The 17,829-nt window shown below is 40.7% G+C and overlaps 1 protein-coding gene across 4 annotated transcripts in view; it reads right to left on the bottom strand.

The window, feature by feature from the left end:
- DYNC1I1 (dynein cytoplasmic 1 intermediate chain 1) overlaps positions 1–17,829 on the bottom strand; it is a 283,514-nt gene that overhangs the window by 251,702 nt on the left and 13,983 nt on the right. The window lies entirely within an intron of this gene.

The following is a 17,829-nucleotide window of genomic DNA, read 5'->3' as shown; positions in this document are numbered from 1 at the left end:
GGCACATGGAGATTTCATTTTGCCTAACGTTATATGCATCAGGGAAGACAGCCACTGAAGGCCTAACATGTTAATTTTCTTTTTCTGCAGAATTCCTCCTGAACTGTCACAATTAATTTCATCCTCCAGCACAACCCTAGTTCTGGAAAACTTACATTTACATACTGAATGCAATATTGCTTATTCTGGCACTTTCCCTTTTCAAAGCAAAACATGTTTGTGAACAATTGACCTGGGAGACAAACACCAAGGCAAATTCTTGGGAAAAATTTATCTGAATGAGATCTAATTTCAATTTTATTGGTGATGGTGATGCTGGTGGTGATGGTGGCAGAAATATTTTTAAATGAAATGAGTTTGGAGAAGGCTCTCAGCAATCACCAATGACGATGTTTCTTAGTTTCCCAACTAGAAACTAAGAAAATGGAAATATTGAGAAATACTGAGAAATGAAGAGCCTCCTATGACCCAAATTCCTAAAATAAAGTATAAAAAAACTAACCATAAGTGTCATGAGTACTCATTTGCATATTATTTATATGCAACTATGATGAATATATTATATATTCCTAAGAAGATGACAGAGCAATAGAAGGCCAAAAAAAAAAAAAAAAAGCCAAAGTGCCGGGAGCCAGTCCATGCTTGCTGTTTCAAGGGACCTGGCATATATGGCATACTGTTCTTAATATGTTTGCTCACCTTCTTGGCCCTATGTGTTTTAACCAAGGTCTCTGAGAAAGGTTGTTTCCCCAGGTAGGGATTTTCCCCTGAAGTTAGGGAGGGAATAAAACCTCTTAACTAAGTTCCAGGCGGGTAATTAATCACTTTAACTACGAACAATCATGCTTAAGCTACATAATCTTTACTCCCTGGAATGGAGATAAGAAACGCCCTAACCTTTGTAATAGAGATTGATAGGATTGAATCAACTGGTATAAATACAGATGTAACTAGACAGCAAGACACAGAACTTAGGGCACAGAACTTAGAACACAGAACCAAGAGAGACAGAGCCTAGGCACAGAACCTAGACAGAACGTTCTCTAGAGAGAGAAGACATCGCTGGAGAGAACATGGCAAAAGATCCTGGACAGAAACTGGCAACAGAACCTAGAGACAGAACCTAGCGAGAGAACATGGACACAGAACCTGGCTGGAGATCCTAACCAGAACTTTGCTGGAGATCCTGAACAGAACTTGGCTAGAGATCCTAGCTAGGCTGCTGATCAACTGAACACTGTCTCCGTGTCCTTCCTTCTTCGCCGACTCCATCTACGCCTTTGGGAACCCCTGGACCTGCTGGGGTTGGACCCCAGCACCAAAGAATACAAAATAATGAAAAAATCCTCACACTTCTTGTCACCATCTTTAGAAGATTATCAAGAGCCTACAGTCACTCGAAGACAAATACACCTGGTTGAGAAGTGTCCGTTACTACTATACATATTTCTGCTCATGTTGTGATGGCAAAGATTTGTAAAATGATAACAATAATCGATCTCTGTCATTCATGATCACACTCTGTCTTTATTTTTCAACAAATTTTTTTGAATATTTAATCTGCGCCAGGCACTCTATAAAGCATCAGCGTACACAGATGAGCAAAACCAAGTCCTCTCCTTCAAGGAGTGCGTCATTCAAGTGCGTGGGCATGTGCTGTGGTTGGACATGTTCTCGGAGAAACTGGCTGATTGATTACCGAGTGCCAGGCATTTCACATTTATTATCACATGTAGTCACAGTAATCCAAGCAGACCCATGTTAGGAAACGGTTACAGGACTCCAGGGCAGGAAGAATAGGGAAACTGAGACAGGAAAGTTAAAACAAGGCCCAACAGTGTGGGCAATTTGCAGCCAGCTTGTAACTAACAAGCCATTATCTTTCCCAGCCAAAAACAGAAGAGCAAATTTGGTTAAAAAACAAACAAAACTTCACTAATGAGAGAATGAAGAAAGGGAGGGGAAAGGGGGAAAAGAAAAAAAGGGCAGTTTTATTCCTTAAGCAGAGAAGCCAGCCATCTCAAGGCTTGGCAAGATAAAGTTGCCAGGTACTTCTCATGAATTCTGGAAAGGCCACAACAAATTTATAAAAGAGACCTTAGAATGAATCTGTACCAAAATAGTCAACAGAGGAATTTTGAGACCTACAGACAGGAGGGCATATAACGACTCAGACCCCCACCCAACCTGCTCTTCAGAGTAGCTGAGAGCCTGTCTGTGCTTCATAAGGTTGGCTTGTGTTGTTTTTTTCAATAAAGGTGCATGCTTTAATTGCTTTAATAAACTGGCTTTTCACATTGAAGTCAAGGTCTCTCATATAAATTCATTTATATGAGAAGACAAGGATCGAAGTTGGGAATAGCCCTCTCCCACTGACTCAGGGCTGTCCGGTAACACCTCCCTGATGTCGGTGAGAGGCGCTTATAACAGAAGCATCAGACTGAGTACAGGAGATGCAGATGAACCCAGGTCAAGAAAGAGCAATTTGAGTTTGTAAGAATGGGTATGTACAGGCAACTGGTGAGGCCTGGGGAAAAGAGAAAAGTGAGTCCCATTTGGGATAAAGAGAGATGGGAAATCAGAGCAACATTTTGTTTTGTTTTTAAATATATTTTTATTGATTTCTGAGAGGAAAGGAGAAGGAGGGAGGGGAGGAGGGAGGGAGGGAGGGAGGGAGGGAGAGAGAGAGAGAAATATCAATGATGAGAGAGAATCATCGATTGGCTGTCTCCTACATGCCCCACACTGGGGATCGAGCCCACAACCCAGGCATGTGCTCTAACCAGGAATCGAACCCTGACCTCTTGGTTCATAGGTCGATGCTCAACCACTGAGCCACACCGGCCAGGCTCACAGCAACTTTTTGAAAGAAAAATAATGACAAAAAGAAAAACGTAATTTGCTTAATTAAGCCTTTTCTTGTCCCTGCCTGCAAATCTTTGGGAGCAGAAACTAGAAATAAGGCAAGCTACTGCAAGGCTGGTGCCTCATCTATCTGGACTGACTGCACCTGCACTGGGATGGTAGGTGAAAGTAAAGTCAGAATGTAGGGAAATGTGGACTGGAGAGAGCACAGTCAAGAAGGCAGAAGTAAAGCCTGGCCGGTGTGGCTCAGTGGTTGAGCGTCAACTTATGAACAAAGGAGGTCATGGTTCAATTCCCTGGTCAGGGAACTTGCCTGGGTTATGGGCTCAATCCCCAGCGTGGGGAGAGCAGGAGGCAGCCAAACCATGATTCTCTCTTATCATTGATGTTTCTATCTCTCCCTCTCCCTTCCTCTCTGAAATCGATAAAAGTATATTTTAAAAAAGGAAAAAAGGAAGAAGTAAACTTGGTAGCTGTTAGATATGGAGGCAAAAGAGAAAGGTTCGGTAGCAATTCAACTTCGAGAGATCAAAGAAGATGGCAGTGAAACTGGGAAGAGAAGGCAAAGAAGGAAATGATGAAAAAACAAACTGGGTGTCAGTGGGACTTCTGGGCAGAAAAAATGCATAGATGCAATGCACAGGTGAAATAAGAAGATGCAGGGGACTGGAGCTATAGAATAGAACTCAGAGTCACTCATCTACAAAGGACTTTTTAAATCTGAATCGCAAATTCATAGTCCTACAGGGGCCATGAAGATAACACGAGGGAGCAAAGCAGAGTTCAGCCGTAGAAGAAATCCAAGGCCTGAAGGAAACAGCTCTATCCAGCTCCAAGTGATGTTTGACATGGAAGAGTATGGTCCCTAGCAGTCAGATCTTCTGATTTTCTTGTTTCCAGAGAAGCCATAGAGCTGAAAGAAGTCACATTTATCAATAAAATACTGTTGACCAATAATTTTCAACACCAATGAGCAAAACTACTGACAAGAAAAAAATTTGAAACGAATTCCAGAAGCCATATGAGAGGTTACACATACACTTCCGAAGTGGGAGCCAATTTGATTTATGTTTTTGACACTTTTTCTGCTGTCAAAAATGAAATGAACAATGAGAAAAATCACTGTTAAAACAATAGTTGTGTCACTCTGTGCCAGTGGTTCTCAACCTTCCTAATGCCGCGACCCTTTAATACAGTTCCTCATGTTGTGGTGACCCCCAATTTCATTGTTACAAATTGAACATAATTAAAGCCTAGTGATTAATCACAAAAACAATATGTAATTATATATGTGTTTTCCGATGGTCTTAGGCGACCCCTGTGAAAGGGCCGTTCGACCCCCAAAGGGGTCGAGACCCACAGGTTGAGAACCACTGCTCTATGCTGACAGCAGCCAGTGGAAACTGCTAAGTTTTCCTCTCTACCTTTCCCCAGCTTTCATCTACCTTCCTCAGCCCATCAAATAGCAGGACTTCAGCTAAGGAGCAAACCATGTAACAAGAACATCCTATATTTTGGGCGATTTTCTTGTGAAGAACTGCATTCCCCGGTGGGAAGTATGGTGTAGTCTCAGTGCATTTCTGAAGAGGGCAAAGGTCTTCTCCAACTGCTATGTCTAGCAATGATGGTCATTTAAGTTGGCGTTACCAGCCATAGAGCCAATATTTTTTAAATACGCAACAAAAACACCAAGGGAACTTTTAAACAATTATATTAATTGGTGATGTTTCAAATAACACACTTCTCTTCTAAAAAGTAGTAGAGCCACAACGTTAGACACCTAGAGAGTACTTTCTTAATGATTTTTGGTTCTATACCAAAATAGAAACTTTGCATCAGCCCTTAGGAGAGTAAGAAATCTCAAGAAAACGCCTCATAGAGAGTTTGGAAAGTACATAGTAGAGTAAATGAATGGACCTTCACACACAGTGAAATGGTTTAAACGGTGGCATTAAATGCAATGTCAGCACCGAACTCCTCAGGTTGGGGGCAATGCCATTCTGACCCACTAAATGTCCCTGCATATCAAACGAAGCAAAACCAAGGAGCAAAGCACAGGGAACGTGAGTTACAGAGCTTCTTGCAGCTAATATGGGTCCTTGTGAAGGCAATTCTGATGCTTTCAGTTTAAGAAAATACCAGTCAGAGCTACCTGCGGCTAATTATTGTTTACTTGCTTCCAATACATACAAAGCGGGTCTCTTTCATTTACAAATGGCAATGCTAGAGAGGACAAAGGTCGCACGGTCTGGGCAGTTCTAAATGCTGTTCTTGCTAAATGGGAAAATGTAGCTAGCGGTATTTTGCAGATGCGGCTGTAAACAGGATGGCCTCTAGGAACTCAAGGGATAAATATAGCCAACTGCAAAGAAATCAACATGTAATCGACCAAACAGTATATGTGGGCAATGGCTAAAGCTCCCTTTGGGGAAGCAGAGCCTTGGATATGAATCCCCCATCTCCTTTTCATGCAAAAGGTTTAGTAATTTCAAGGGCGAGCAAACAAAACTGCCTTGTGACAAGCACATCTTGTTTTTGAATAGTGGTGATCCCGCTCAGTTCAGTAACAGGAAGGGGTCAAGTGAACAAATCAAACCCACTTCTGAGTGCAAGTCTCCTAGGGGTCTGATCATCAACCCACTCTCACCCAACTGCCAACTCCACATAACTCCACTCTGGCTTAGGAACAATTATCACTCGGTCTCCCCCAGCTCCACCCATTCCCATTCCGTACTCAGCTGCAATAGTGTGCGCCTGCTCAGAGTCCCATATTCTGGACTCGCTATATTATTATTATTACTATTTTTTTTTAACCTTGCCAATTCTTGCCCCCATCATTAATTCCACCCTAATTCAATAACTAAAGTCATCACTCAAAGTTCGCTGCAATCATTTAAAAAATGTGACAGTAAAATATATTAAAGGTATATGTAGCATGTTACTGATTTAATAGTAATACAATCAGGGCAAGAAAACCCAATCTGCACTCCTAGAGATTATCTCAAGGCACTTCAAGAGAAAGAAGAGTCTTCTTACTCAAAATGGGTTATGAAGGAAGGTATGTGGTTAAAGAGGTGTGATGCAAAGAAAAAGCATTTTTTAAAATTAAATGCAGTCATGGAATTTGGCAGCAATAAAATTCCTCTCGATTTTTCTGTTGAACACAGGAATAACAGGTCAAACAGTCCCAGGTGGGCATCCTCCCTGTCTTACCCACTTTCCCAGACCTCCCTGTCTTACCCACTTGGCCCAGACCTCCCTGTCTTACCCACTTGGCCCAGACCTCCCTGTCTTACCCACTTGGCCCAGACCTCCCTGTCTTACCCACTTTCCCAGAGGCTGGAGAGGCACCTGGAGAAATAGCTTCTTGGTGTTTCATCACAGAAAAGGCTCCTGGGCCCTAGTCTCAGTAGAAGAAAGAATGGGGAAATGAAGGAAGGAGGAGACCATGAGAGAAAAAATGAATGCTGAGAAGGGAAGGGACAAAACACAGGTCATGTTCACACTGACTCTTCCCTTCCCACTTCCCTTCCCAGTTAACCTTGCATCTCCTTCACGTGTCTTGTGTCCATACACATCCATAAAGAAAGGGAAATTTATAGCTTTTCTGAACCCCCAAATGAGATCCTTTGCCTTCATTTTCATGTCTGTATAAATCATCATGTGATGGTTTGGTCCTGTCTAGAACCCACCGTCTAACAGAGGGGAAGCAAAAGGTTTAGTTCTGTTTAGACAGCTGCCGAGTACCAGAGCCTCCCAAGACTTAGCTTTTGAACAATATAGATCTCTATTTCCTTCCCGTTCTCTAAGTTGGCAGCCATTCGAGATTCCATTTCTAATGCTGGTCTATGCAAATCACTTTTAAGCTTAACGTCAGAATCCTAGGAGGTTTAAAATCATTGCCCAGCTGTTGCCAGACTCACTGGGGAAAAAACAAAAAAACCCAGAAACAAGTTCTCTCTTCCTGCCTGAGAACAACTGTTCTTGTCCACATTTCACTATCAGTTACTGAACTTCTCTTCTGCCACAGGGTGTGCTGGAATTCGATCTTTCACAGCCTTGTTTCACCTGCCATAGAAGACAGCTGCCTCCGTCCACCTGGATGAGAGACCAACGGCTGAATGGACCACAACCCTTAGTCCATTTTCACAGCTTTATCACAGTCAGTAAAAAGAGGGCTCCAGACCTCTCAGGAGGAAGATGGCTGGTGGAAAACATGAGAGGGTTATCTGTGAAATTTTTACAGCCATCAGTACTGTGACAACAAAATTGTTAATAAAACCCATCTCATAGTAGGAAGGTGCCCAGGTCTGGTCTACTTATACTGCAGATGAGCAGTTCTCGAACATTTTGGTCTCAGCCTCCCTTGAAACTTTTAAAAATTTTCAGGGACCTCAAAGAGCTTTTGCCTATGTGGGCTATATTTATGAATTTTTACCATGTTAACAATTAGACTGATAAAACTTTAAGTATTTATTTAATAATTAATTTTTAAATAACAATGATAAACTTGTTAACCATTAACATACAATTTTTATGAAAAATAGCCATGGTTTTTAAGACCAAGAAAAACAGTAAGAAGAATGTATTCTCTTCATTTTCACTTATCTCTTTAATATCTGACTTACTAAAAGCCGACTGGATTCTTGTAGCTGCTTCTGCATTCTGTCTGTTTCGTATGATGCTATCTTTGTTGTGAAGAAAAAGCATTGAATAGCTTCTTTATTAATATATATATTTTTATTGATTTCAGAGAGGAAGGGAGAGGGAGAGAGAGATAGAAACATCAATGATGAAGGAGAATCATTGATTGGTTGACTCTTGCACGCCCCACACTGGGGATCGAACCCGCAACCTGGGCACGTGCCCTTGACCGGAATCAAACCTGGGGCCCTTCAGTCCGAAGGCCAACGCTCTTTCCACTGAGCCAAACCAGCTAGGGCATTTAATAACTTCTTGAATTGTGGTATTCTTTGATGTTACACCAAAAGTCCACAAATAGCAGTTTCTTAAAGTTCAGTTGCAATGTGAACATGAAACCATGTCAATCAATGAACTTTTTGCACTGTTATATTAAAACCTATTGTTCTATCTTAAACATTGAATGAATATTTTATCCATGGATGATTTTAAATCATCATGCATTCATTATTTAGAAAATTATGCAGACTTTTCAAATGCTGATACATTTCATTGTACAATATCCAAAAATCAAGTTTGGTAATATCACTACCCAACACTTCAGAAAAGTCTGTAGGTATGATAAAGCGGTCAAGCTCATGCGGCAGATAAAAGTTTCCCCAAATTCTAAATTTTATTTGAACCTCAAATTCTACCATGAGCAAGAAATATTGTCAATTCCATTCCTGAAGGGATGAGCTCATGCCATTGGTTTTCGAGGTAATTTCTGCCAAATGTGCAAGCCTAAATAACCATAGTTTGTCTGTGAATTGTTTTTTCAAGTAAAAAACAACTGTGGGAGAAAAAAAAAGGACAGTTAATTCAGCTTGCAACCCAAACCAATGCACAAATGCCTCCTTGAGACAACCACTGAAAAGGTGGGCAGCAGAAGTACCTTATGTGTCCCTATTTGCCATAGTAAAGACACATGTTCAAGGGTAGATATTTAATATAACTAATATTATTTCCTGCTTCATGAAGGGCATTCTTGACTTTCTGTTAACTGTAAGTGTGTGGCAGTGAAGTTTGATGCCACTGCCTCAATTCACGCTAAGGCACAAGCAGTTTTACCCACCATTGCTTTCACACCATCATCGCAAATGTCAATATAGAGAAAAAGACTAATAACATTTTACATTATTATGAAAATAGTTTTGACCTTACAGCTCCCCAAACACATCCCGATCCCCAGGGATCCTCAAACCAAACTTTGCCTTATCCCACTGTGGAGTGGAGTCTAAAACCTATAGAGATGTTTATTGACAAAATTGCGCTAAGTGCTATATGAATAATCTAAAGAGAGGTGGTTAGAGCTCTTTCTTTTGAAGAAAAGAAAAAACACAGTTAGCAATATCAATGAGCATAGAAAATTCAGGTGAGTGTCAGGAAACTATAATGATTTAGAAATACTAGTTAGAGCTAAGACTTCTGAATATAGCATAAGGAAAACTTAAGTTAGAGAAAGAGGGAAGCTTTCAAAAAAAAAAAAAAAAGGTTCCATAATACTGTATGAAAGATTTCTCATTCCTCACTTGCCTAAGCCAGGTAGTAGGTAAGAAAGACAAACTAAGAGCTTTCTCTCCCTACCCATTCTCCTTCTCCCACAATTCCTCCCCCCACCCCCACCCCCCACACACACACAAATTAATGGGCCTTAGCCTCACTAAGTGAACAAGACAGTTGTTAATAAAATATCAACTTCTCTTTTGTATGAAAAGTTTTTATTCTTTTATACTTTTAATTTTGTTACTTTAAAAGTACTATTATATATGTTTATTTCAGGACAAAACCTTCAAAATTGATATTATCCAATACCAGTATTTTTCCTTTGAAAAGGGAACTGAGATGCAGTTATCTAAGTTCACAACAATTAAGTGGATGAGTTCAAAGGGGAAACACCAGGTCTTCTTCATGAATACTTTTACTAAATAATGCTTCACTTTCAGTGTTTACTTATTCACAACTTATTCATATTAGTCAAAAGCGAGCTCTTCTTAAAAGGCTTTTATGGTAGATCCCATCAGTCTATTTCCTGCATCTAGTCTTGTGGTCACTCTTTATCACCGCCTGGTGGCAGCAATCATAAATTGCATGAGCGGGCTGGCAACAGGAGCAAAACTTTGCCTCTGAAATTCCCAGCCCCAGCACCAAACCCAATACTACTGGGTAGTCCCAAACACTGTTAAGAGTTTCATCCATATATGAAGGATCTATTTGTGTCAACTATTGTTTTGGAGAGGGGGGAAATCTCAGTACATACATGCAGTTAAACATCTATGTTAATCTTTCTAGGCTCCTTTCAATGTTATTCATATTGAGTTAGTTCCTGACTGGGAAATCAGGCAATAGTTCCAAATTAAGTCTTTAGTATCTCTCTTGTTGGTTTGTTGAGCTATATTTAAGATTGCTGTGTCTGCATATCTTTCTCTAGTCCTACTTTCACTACTTCACAATTCTGAGCTACCCAAATTAGACTGTGTAAGCTGTAACTCGAGCAGCAGCAATTGTGGCACATTAAACGGGAGAGACTCTCAAGCACTCAGCACAGAGGCCCATTATGCTAGGGAGAAAAATCAATCCATAGGGCATCAGCTCTCTCATCTAGTTAACAGAGTAGAGATGAGAGCTCTTCAAACTTCAAGGGCTCAAAAGTCATTGTCATCTTTGCTAAAAAGTTCTGATTTTTTTTTTAGTTATTTCTGACCCCTACTGTGCATTCAACCATTTTATTAGAGACTTAACATAGTTCTCTTTGGAAAAGGAATTGTTCCTCAATTAAGAGAATCAGTCATTCGTGTCTTAGAGTATCTTCCTTCAGGAAACGCTCAGATGTTATCAAGAGTCCTTAGGAAATGAGCATTTCAAGTAGCATCCTTGAAAGCGTATATAAAACTAAACATGGGACTGTTTGGACAACTAGGGGGCAGTATTTTGGCATTGAGTCCCTAAGAACTAGGGCAGGAAAGGAACCGGAAAATAGAATCAGAAGAAAGGGATGGTTAAGTAAACTAGAGTGAAGAAAGAATGAGGGTCCTGTATAAACACCTAACCTTGGGTCAAAATAGATGGGAATGATGTGTCACCTGCCTCGGCCAGGTATCAAGTAAAGAAGCCAAATGAAGAAGGCTCCCACCACTGTACTTTGTATATTATGAGGTTATGTATCTGTGCTCCTAGACAACCTTCCTAGTGCCGCGACCCTTTAATACAGTTCCTCATGTTGTGGTGACCCCCAATTTCATTGTTATAAATTGAAAATAATTAAAGCATAGTGATTAATCACAAAAACAATATGTAATTATATATGTGTTTTCCCATGGTCTTAGGCGACCCCTGTGAAAGGGTCATTCGACCCCCAAAGGGTTTGCGACCCACAGGTTGAGAACTGCTGCCCTAGATACATAGCCTCCCTCTCGGATCCCCTCTTATCTTTGTGAGTGGTGGCCCCATGCCCTTGTCTCTGGAAGGTTTCCTGCTATGAGGGATATTATCTCTCATCCAATCTTATCCAAGTACCGTCCAATAACGTATGTTGTGCAATGCCGCCACCTCATGGTTCTGTTCTTTCCTTGATCAGCCCTGAAACCCTCGAACTCACCACACCTGAACTGTCAATTTTCACCAGCGCCCTCAATTTTACTACTTAATATTTCCAACTCTGCCCTCGCCTATTCATGCCTATTCACACTGCCCAGTGCCTGTCTTCATAATGCTCGTCTGACTACTTCTATTTGTTATGACTAACTTTGTTTTTATTTTTAAAATTAAATTTACTGGATTAACATTAGTTAACAATATCAAATAAGTTTCAGGTATACACCTTTATAATACAGCATCTGTATACTCCATTGTGTACAATATGACCCAGTAACCCTACTCTGGATATCTATCCTCAAAATTTAAAAACACATATTTGTAAAGATATATGCATCCCTATGTTCATTGCATCATTATTCACAATAGCCAAGATATGGAAACAACATAAGTGTCCTTTGACAAACTATTGGATAAAGAAGACATGTTACAGATACACAATGGAATACTACTCAGCCATAAAAAAGATGAAATATTGCCATTTGCAATAATGTGGGTGAATCTTAAGCATATCGTATTAAGTGAAATAAGTCAGATGGAAAAAGATAAGAACCACATGAGATTTCACTAATGTGGGATATAAAACAAAAAACAACAAATGAATAACAAACTCACAGATACAGACAACAGAAGGCTGGTTACCAGAGGGGAAGGTGGTGGGGGGAAACAATGCAATGCTCTTCTAACTGATCTTCCTGTCTCCATGCTAACCTTGCTCCCTGGTGATCCCCCACATCCTCTGTACCATGGAGGGTGATCTTTCTGTCACTAAAATCTGATGAGTCCATTGCCCTGACCAAAACACATCAATGACTCCCTCTGAGTTGAAAAATGGGTCCCAACTCCCCATCATGGCATATAAGATGCTCTCAATGTCCATCTCTCTATTTGCCTATCCCTCCTCTCCCTATTTCACATTTTACTGGCATGGACCAAATTGTTACCTTCCTTTGTACCTTAGCAAACTCCAGAAATATTCTCCTCACCATTCATTCCCTGATGACTCGCATTCATGTTTCTGTCTCAGCTCAATCACGTCCCCTCCAGAAAGGTCTCGTAGGGAGCACCCTGTCCATTGTCTGCTGCAACATGTATGACATATTCCATGTACGCATGTCTATGTCCTGTTTGTGTGATTCTCTCCTCCTGTTACCTGGAAGCTCCTTTAGAAGAAGGATCACATCTAATTTCTCTCTATACTTCCGGTGCCTAGCAGTGAGTGCTCAATAAATGTCTCTTGAACTGCTAATTAAGCATGAGATAGAAACATGAAATCTTCCACAATTTCATTATCTGAACTGTTCTAATAATCATTACATTGGGTGAATGCACTAAGCTTTTAGAAGACCAAACTCAGAAAAGTTCTTCCTTACTATGCAAGAAATCTTTATTCCAGTGGGGGTGGGGGTGGGGGGAGGTGAATTCTTTCATTCATTAGTACAAATGTACAACAAACACATAATTCATTCTAACATTGCCTCATCTACTGAGCTATCCTTTCCTAAATCACTACCATTATGTACCTATTGATAGTAATGCTTTCCTGCCTGCTTTACATTTTAAATCTGTTTTCCCACTCTAAATGGATTATTTTGCAAAAGCTATTCAATTTATAATTGACAGGCTCTATTATCTCAATCATCAAATTCAGCAATCTACAATCTATCACCCCAGATGCCTAGAGGATAAACCTTCTGGTTGGGCTTTCTCTTTAAGTGATGTAAAAATATCAGTGCCATCTATTGTGCTTAAAGCTCTTTTCTCTGAGTTGCTAAAATGATAAATGATCTTTAGCTTTAACTCTGAGTCCTTGGCCTGCTATCCTGAAAAGGGGGGCAAATTTTCTGTGCAGCAAAGTTAAATCAAGACAGTCCTAGCCAGTGGGCCTGCCTGGAGTGGGCATTCTATCCTGGTAGCAAATGCAGGCAATTCAAACTGCCCAGATGTTCTTGTGACTCAGATAGAACAAATGTAACTATCATACTAAAAGAAACAAAATCAAGACACATTAATAAACATAAGGGAAGGGACAATTTTAATGCTTAACTAATAAAGTCAAAATAGATTTTCTCAGTATAAATCAGCTATATAAATGTTCAGAGTAAATTCATTTAATCTTCTAAAAATATGTTATGAGATTTCCACATCATAAAACCACTTAATTCAAAACCCTTTAAAATGAACTACAAAATACTTATGGGGTTGTAATTAAGCCTACCTAATTTTTAAGGACCTCTGATCCCCCTTGAAGTTATGATGAGTGGAGAAACACATGTAGAGAAGGGACCTGCTAAGGTAATACTCTACCCTCACATCCAAAGCAAACAACTTTGACGTGTGAAAGCCAAGATTCAAACCCAAGGCTCCAGAACACATGCTCTTAACTCCTGCATTTGCCTGTCGTCTTATGTTTCTGATCTTCTTTTGTTCCGCTCTAGTGTGTCCAGGGAAAGGGACACCCTGGACACTTGAGTAATGGTTTATTTCATTTCCTTTGTATTCTTTCTTTGCTGTAGTCGCCCACTATAAATCAGCAGTTTTCCTTCTCAAGTTTGTTCTGCATGTGATAAAGAATAAGACAACTGAGAAAAACACAGACCTACTAAAGATTCCATAAATCCATGTAGTCTGTGCTCACAAGAAGGCAGTGAGAAGGCTCATAGAGTGAGTGACTTAACAAACCATCACAGAGGAGGACCAGACCTGCAGAAAGCAGAAGGTGAGGGTACATCCAGGCAGAGGGAAGCATGGACAAAGGCAGGGAGATAGAACAGAGAATTGTCAGTCTATGGGACAGGTCATTAGATGTGGTTGGAATGCTAAGTAGAAATGATGATGGAAGAACATGAGGATGGAAACGTAGCCAGAGATCAGATCCCAAAGGGTGAGTGACTAAACATCCTGGTTTGCTTGGAAGTGAGGGGTTCGCTGGATACAGGACTGTCAGTGCTGACACAAGGAAAGGCCCAGGCAAACCTAGATGAGTTGGTCACCCTATAGCCAAAGGTCTGCTACGCTGCACTTTAAAGGTATCTGAACGTCTATGTAGGGAAACAAGAAAGGATCTGAGCAAGTACAAGGATGGATTATTTATTCCTAGTTTGTAACAGATACCACACCAGCCTTTTAAAAATGGTTGCATGCCCAGCTGGCATGACTCAGTGGTTGAGCATCAACCTATGAACCAGAAGCGCATAGTTCGATTCCTGGTCAGGGCATATGCCCAGGTTGCGGGCTAAATCCCCAGTGTGGGGGATGCAGGAGGCAGCCAATCAATGATTCTCTTATCATTAATGTTTCTACTTCTCTCTTCCTCTCCCTTCCTCTCTGAAATCAATAAAAATATATTTTAAAAATGGATTGCAGCCCACTGGCGAGTCACTAAATCAAGTTAGTAATCATAGGCACCAGTTTTTATGACCAACTCGAATTTTTAGAGTGTACTGCACATGGAAAGGGCAACTACTGTTTCATGGAACTTGTTTAGGACACACACACATTCACTGTTATGTATAAAATTATTTATTATTGCTCATTGCAGTTTAAAGAGTTTGAAATTTATTGGCCTATATCAATTCTGAAATTGGTAAATTTTAAATTATAAATTTTTCTCTGCCTTTGTCCTTTCTCAGCCAACATTCTGCATGACGGATACCCATAGATCATGATGACATTTGCTCAGGAGTCTGATCCAGGCTCTAACTACCCTGAGGACCAAAGAGATTAATAACCAGGTACACATGTAACCTGTAATCATTTGCAGGGCACTGGTGGGAAGCTCTACCATAGGATGACAAAGCAAGCTAAGCTCTACTTGTTTAAATCTACCAGAGAAAGAAAGTGAAAATAAAATAAATCCCTGAATACTTCAAGGCACAAACACATAGGGTTACAAAGATTCACCCACTTTTTCAGCTACCCGGCATGTCCATAAAAGTGTAGAAAATCAATACTGCCAGGATTGCAGGGCCATGGCGTATTTCCTGCAGACCATGTTAGCACAAACGCTGAATGACCCCAGGATTTGGGCATTTCCTATTTGTCCCATCAGCACAACCTTTATGTTCCTTTTAGAAAGCAAATACCCATCTGAAAAGCCTGGCTGCAAAGTCCGTCGCCCAGCCCAACACACTGCATTCTGTACATGAATGGATAACTCAGTGGAATGAGGCAGTATTCGGAACAGATTCTCAAGCAGTCCTAAAAGGCTTAAATCCTTCTGATACTCGTGCGTATATTTTAATTCAAGACTTAACAACAATTTTTCTTAGCTGGAGTCAGTTTCAACCATCTGTCTCTTTGAGCAAAAATAGCATGTAGGCTTGTCTATATTAGCTTTTGAAGAAAACCGATTTTGGCAGAAAGAATTAAAGTGAAAGAAGAATTGTATCTCAATTTTCAAGACCAGGCTAAGGAGACAAAATATCCAAAGCAAGTAGTAACTTACATGCACACATCTATCTCCTTTTCTCCCTGTTAGGCTGCCCCATGCCTAGCCATTCCTTGATTGATGAACATCACTGCGATTAGACCTTTCACACCCAATCATAGTTTTGGGAAGTGGCAGAGTGGAGACATAAAAGTCATTGCCCTGACTTGAGTGACATTAGAGGTGGTGGGAGATGATGGTTGTAGGTACTCTACAAGAATTTTGGAATTAATTCAAATATACCCTGATCATTTCTGAGAATTAAAATAGAACTTACCTTAAAACAGAGGACAACTCCCTAGTCAAAATTACCACAATGGTACCAAAACATCACTTCTAGGGTTGACCAAATATAATAGAAAACTACCCCATAATTTGTGGTGAGCAACTATTTTAACAATTACAATGAAAGGAGAAGGGGGTCTGAAATGACAGGAAAGGAAGTGTGCATTCTTCAGATTTCCTCTAGTGTGTCCCGGGAAAGGGACACTTGAGATCATCTTTCTGGTGCATCTGTCAGCAGTCACCACAATGGCGCCAGGCTACCATTGAAACACCAGCTGTGACAACTGTTCCACATGCCCTGGCTCCATGTAGATCCAACCTCCAGCCTTCACACTTCAGTTAAAATCAACTCCAGCCTTCCAATTGACTCAGGCTAAAAGTCTTGGAGTCTTCCCTAATTTCTCTTTCTATCAAATCCCACATACGACCCATTAGCAAATTATTCAGGCTCTCCTTTCCAAGCATAGCCAGAATCTGTCTACTTTTAACCACCACCCCTGTCATCACCCTGTCCCAGGCACCATGATTTCTTATCCATATTAATGCAAAATCCTTCTAAACAGTCTCATCTCTTCCCTTGGCCCCCCTTGCAATTTAGTCTCAGTTGCAACAGTAATTCTTTAAAAACACAAGTCAAATCATGTCACTTGTCTGCATAAAGCTCTCCCATGGGTCCTGTCTCAGAGTAAATGCCAAAGTCCCACAATGGCCTCGGTGGCCCTACACAATCCAGCCCCATGACTTCTCTGATCTCTCTCTAGACCCACTTCCTCACTGTTCCTTACACACATCAGACACTCCCACCTCAGGGACTTTGCATCTACTATTCCCTCTTCTTGACAGAATGTTTGCTTTGATAGACATGTTGCTCTAAATACCTGAATGACTTGCTTCTTCCAACCTTAGTTCAAAATTCATCTCATTGAGGCCTCACTTGACCACCTATTTAAGAGCAGACTTGCGCCCTGCCCCCGGTCCCGCACCTGCATTCTCAAATCTTTCCCGTTGACTTGTTTTTCTTCATTATGTGTACCACCACCTAGCACATTCTATAACATTTTAAGTATTTTTTTCATTGTTTGTCTCTCCTCCTAGAATTTAAGCTCCAAGAAAGGCAGAGATGTTGTCCATATTGTTCTCCGATATATTGCCAATATTTAGAAGACTGGCACCGGGTAGATACTCAATAAATATTTGCTGGAAAAACAAATTTGACTTAAAAATGTGCCTGCGTGAGCTTCTTCGTCCGCTACCAGCCTTTTCTATAAAAAGGGTCAAAGCTCTATTGGCTTTGATCTTCTCCAGGGTTTGCTCCTGCACCCTCCCCCTCACCTTTTTGCTGTGATCAGGTGTCCTCAATTGCCACAATATTGCCACACCAAGATTTTGCCTCCTTCCTGGCCCTTTGAATGTATTACATAATTGGGCCATTTGCATGATTTTTCATTCGCAATGTTACTGCTAGACTGGGCCTTCAGGATTATCCTTAATGCTTTCAGGGTAGTACTGTCTCAACCAAGCCCAGCTCAGACTGCTGAGACCAAGGCCCTACAATCCTGACTTCCCAGGAGAACTCAGAACACTGATTTATAAGCAAGGGCACTGTGATCCCAGGGAACGTAGGTTTCTTCTGGCAAGTCAGTAAGCTGGCATTTTATGTTTGTAGCCTAATATATAACATACACTCGCACTGGGTTGTGTGAATTCAGCACTAGTTGCTAGAGAATTTTGGCTACATAAGAACAATCAATACCTAGACCAGGGGTGGGCAACCCCTGGCACGCATGCCAAACATGGCATGCCAGTAACTTTTGCTGGCACGCGAAACCCTCTCTTATAATCTTCCATTTACAATTTTTTTTCTTAATATTGACTTTTTTATTTTTCAGATAAATTCAGTGTAGGTGCATCTTAGATAAATAAATAATTTTACATAACAAGTTATCTTAAAGACCATAGACATGGATTGACGAGAG

The sequence above is a fragment of the Myotis daubentonii genome, chromosome 10 (genome assembly GCF_963259705.1).
Source record: "Myotis daubentonii chromosome 10, mMyoDau2.1, whole genome shotgun sequence".
NCBI classification, from domain to species: Eukaryota; Metazoa; Chordata; class Mammalia; order Chiroptera; family Vespertilionidae; genus Myotis; species Myotis daubentonii.
The sequence above is the reverse complement of the archived record's forward strand: the minus strand, read 5'-3'. Positions and strand labels throughout refer to the sequence as shown.